Source organism: Dama dama, chromosome 16, assembly GCF_033118175.1.
Source record: "Dama dama isolate Ldn47 chromosome 16, ASM3311817v1, whole genome shotgun sequence".
Lineage (NCBI taxonomy): Eukaryota > Metazoa > Chordata > Mammalia > Artiodactyla > Cervidae > Dama > Dama dama.
Window position 1 is genome coordinate 17685471 of NC_083696.1, and position 3705 is coordinate 17689175.

The 3705-nt window shown below is 37.6% G+C and overlaps 1 pseudogene; it reads left to right on the top strand.

Moving 5' to 3' along the window:
• Positions 1-2405: 2405 nt before the first annotated feature.
• On the top strand, positions 2406-3351 carry LOC133071401 (olfactory receptor 13C9-like; annotated as a pseudogene).
• Positions 3352-3705: the final 354 nt, after the last annotated feature.

The window sequence follows — 3705 nt, forward strand, 5'->3', positions numbered from 1 at the left end:
TCAAATTGTGGTGCTGGAGAAGACTCTTGAGAGCTCCTTAGACTGCAAGGAGATCAAACCCTAAAGGAAGTCAACCCTGAATATTCTTTGGAAGGACTGATATTGACGCTGAAGCTCCAGTACTTTGGCCACCTAATGCAAAGAGCCAACTCATTGGAAAAGATTCTGATGGTGGGAAATATTGAGGGCAGGAGGAGAAAAGGGGTCAGAAGATGGATGATTGCATGGCATCACCAACTAATTGGAAATGAATCTGACCAAACTTTTGAGATAGTAAATGACAGGCGGGCTTGGTGTGCTGCAGTTCATGGGGTCGGAAAGAGACAGGCACTGCTTAGCAACTGAACAACAGCAAGCACATACAAGTGATCAGTAGCTGTTTTCATAGTTCCAGAAGTGTTACTTAAAGACTCGATGCACCAATTACTTGAGTAAGGAGAAATGGTCTGTATGTTAAGTGCCTGTGTGTTTGGTAAATGAATTAGAGCAGTTTCAGTGGATTCTGTGACCATGAACAATATTATTGGAAATGTGTATGTGTGTGTCTGTGTGTGTTGAGGGAGAGAGGTGCTATTTCTGAGGAAACTTTAAAAGGAATGGCCTGAAGCTTTCATGAGGCCAGGTATTTGGATGCAGGGCCTGTTGTTTCTGCTCTCTGGGTGGTGGCAGTGGATCTCTCCCTGAGGAATCACTTCAAGTGAGATCTGTCAAAGAACAGACCTGTTGGAAGATGTGTCCTTTTGGTCACAGTCTTTCTGTGCGTCCCCTTCCACTGGACTTAAGCAGCAGCCAATTAAAATGGCAGTTAAATGTGTTTGCAATACAAGTCACAGACTTACAGACAGTATATTCAAGTCATATATCTGATAACGTTTCACACTCAGACTAGATTAAGAATTCTCAAACTGCAGTGATAGTAAATAACCCAATTAAAAATGAGCATAACACATGAATGATGCTTTACTAAAGAGAACATAAGGGTGGCAAAACCCCAAAACAATAGTCATTAAGGAAATGACTATGATATTATATCACCACACTCCTAATAGAATGGGTAAAAAATATGTATAGTGACAATACCAATTGTTGATCAGGATGGGAAGCAACTAGAATTCTTATTTGTTGAAATTGAAAAATGATACAACCACTCTAGAAAGCTGTTTGACAGTGTCTTTATAAAATTAAATATTTATGTCATATATCATCCAGTATGCTATCCCTTGATTTTCACCCTAAAAAATGCAACTTGTTTTCACACAAAAATCTGAGCATAAAAGTCTATAACAGCATATTCGTAATTACCCCAGACTGGAAAGAACCCAAATGTCTTTCAACAGGTAAATAGATAAGCTTTATCAATAGAATATCAATCAATATCAATACAGTGGAGTACTACTCACCTATAACAACTTTGATGAACCTCGAAGGATTTAAAATAAGTGAAAGAGGCCAGACAGCAATGGCTTATGTGATTCCTTTTATATGGCATTCTGCAAAAGGTTAAACTCTAAGGATCAAAAACATATACATCTTTGCCAGGATTTATGAATTGATGAAATGAGTGATTTTTAACCCCCTAAAACAAGGGGGTTTTAAGATGAGAGAAGAGTTTTATGTCTTGATTACTGTGATAGTTATATGAATCTGTATATGTGTTAGAACTCACAGAACTATAAGCTGAAAGAGACAAAATTTTTCTGTATATTTTACTGCCTGATAATTTAAAGTAAAATTTAAAAAGTCACTCTGTATCTCACCAAGAAAGGTATTTGCATTGTAAGAAGACTTTAGATTACTGGGCTCCACATGGTTTGCAACTGTTTTTTTTTTTTTTGCAATAGGCAGTCAATAACCACTAGTTGAGTTTATCACTAACCATTCTGTCATCAGATTGACACACTTCTTTCAGTGTTTCAGTAAGCAGTGGGTTACTGTTGATCCTCCTGACCCGGGAACTAGGCTGCCTAACTCTCAGATAATTATCGGCTACAAGCAGGCTTGAATTTGAGCCCAGGTTTTGCTACACATCAGTTATATGACTTTAGACTTAAACTGTCACAGTTTAACTTAGATAAGATCCTTATCTTTAAAGTGATATATATTGTGAAGTTTAAATGAGGTAATGTGTGGAAGAAAACCTCACACAGTTGCTGGTTCACAAAGAGTAATCTGTACAATAACTTCTCCCTCACAATTCTCTTCTTGTATTATTCCTGTATTATTTACTTTTTTATTCCCTTATACCTTCTCTCTTCTTCCCCTTCCTTATTTTCTTTCTTCCCTCTTTTCATTAGGTTCAGGAAAATTTCTGTATTTGTTCATTGATTAACTTGGACTTATCATAGTAGACAAACTGTTGGTAAAAAAAATTATTTGAATTCTTCCAGGTAAAAGAAAGATGTAAAATGGTGTGGGAAAATAAAACCATTCTGGTGGAATTTTTTCTAAAGGGGCTTTCTGGTTACCCAAGGCATGAGCTACTCTTTTTTGTGCTGCTCTTAATAATGCATGTGGTCATCCTTCTGGGAAATGGCACCCTTATTCTCATCAGCATCTTAGACCCCCATCTTCACACCCCTATGTACTTCTTCCTGGGGAACCTCTTCTTTCTGGACATCTGCTACTCCACTGTCTCCATTTCCCCCATGCTGGTGAGCTTTGTCTCGGAAAAAAGTCCATCTCCTCTGGCTGTGCTGTGCAGATGTTCCTTGGCTTGGCCATGGGGACAACAGAGTGTGTGCTCTTGGGTTTGATAGCCTTTGACCAGTATATGGCTACCTGTAACCCTCTGAGATATTCTGTTATCATGAGCAAGGCTTCCTATTTGCCCATGACAGCTGTCTCCTGGTTTGCAAGGGTTATCAACTCTGCCACATGAACTGCATGCAGTTGCCCTTTTGCAGGAATAATGTCATCAATCATTTCTCCTGTGAAATTTTGGGTGTCAGGAAACTGGCTTGTGCTGACATCTCAGGCAATGCATTCATCATGTTTGTGGCTATGACATTGTCCACATTGATACCCCTTCTCTTGATTGTCATTTCTTACTCATTAATCATTTCCAGCATTTTGACGATCCACACTTCTGAGGGGAGAAGCAAAGCCTTCTCTACCTGCTCTGCTCATCTGACTGTGGTTATAGTATTCTTCAGAACTATTCTCTTCATGTACATGAAGCCCAAGTCTAAAGAGATGCTCAATTCAGATAACATGGATGCTACTGACGAACTTAAAACTGTGTTCTATGGAGCAATGACTCCCATGATGAGTCCTTTAATCTACAGTCTCAGAAACAAGGATGTGAAGGAAGCAGTAACACATCTATTTAATGGAAGTTTCTTCAGCAAGTGAATGGAAGAAGCATAGGATTGGAAACATGTTGGACAGTGTTGAAACTTGAGAATTATGTAGTGTTTTGGTTATCTTGACATCTTTTTGTAATTTTTATATTTTATTTTATATTTTAACTTTTTTATATTTTAAAAATTCAATAATGGCATATAGCATTTCAAAGTTATTTCATCCTCTTTATAAGGAATTTGCAAGATACAGGACAGTAAAATGAGAAGAGAGAGATCACCTATTACTCTAACACTTTATGAAAAATATGCTCTATTCATTGTAGTATTGGCATTGTGTGTTACATGCCCTTTTATGTCTACATTTCATGCAATATTATTTTATAGGCATTACTTCATTAAATCT